Here is a 359-nt window from a genome sequence, read left to right as displayed (position 1 = left end):
TTACTTACACACACGCACACGGCTAGAACTGGTTCTCCTCCATATTTACGACCCTACTGCGCATCTTCACTCACGTGGCCTTCACTTGCCTGTACAAGTATTTTTGTTGCCAAACCTGAGGATATTGTGTTGGGTATATATACCTCATCTCCCGCACATCTTCAGCATCCTAACGGCTTCCACACACAACAAAGATGAAGCTCGTACGTTAAGGCTTTATTCAACATTTGTTATTTTTGCTTCACTTAATTGTTGCTTTCAAATATCTATTCCAAAAATCTTGTGAGATGGTAATGCTCATGAGTAGTATGCAATTAATGTGTTGCTATATGTGTTTGTGTGAGTATGTGTATGAGTTT

Source organism: Penaeus monodon, chromosome 32 (assembly GCF_015228065.2).
Source record: "Penaeus monodon isolate SGIC_2016 chromosome 32, NSTDA_Pmon_1, whole genome shotgun sequence".
NCBI classification, from domain to species: Eukaryota; Metazoa; Arthropoda; class Malacostraca; order Decapoda; family Penaeidae; genus Penaeus; species Penaeus monodon.
This window is presented reverse-complemented; position numbering follows the sequence as displayed.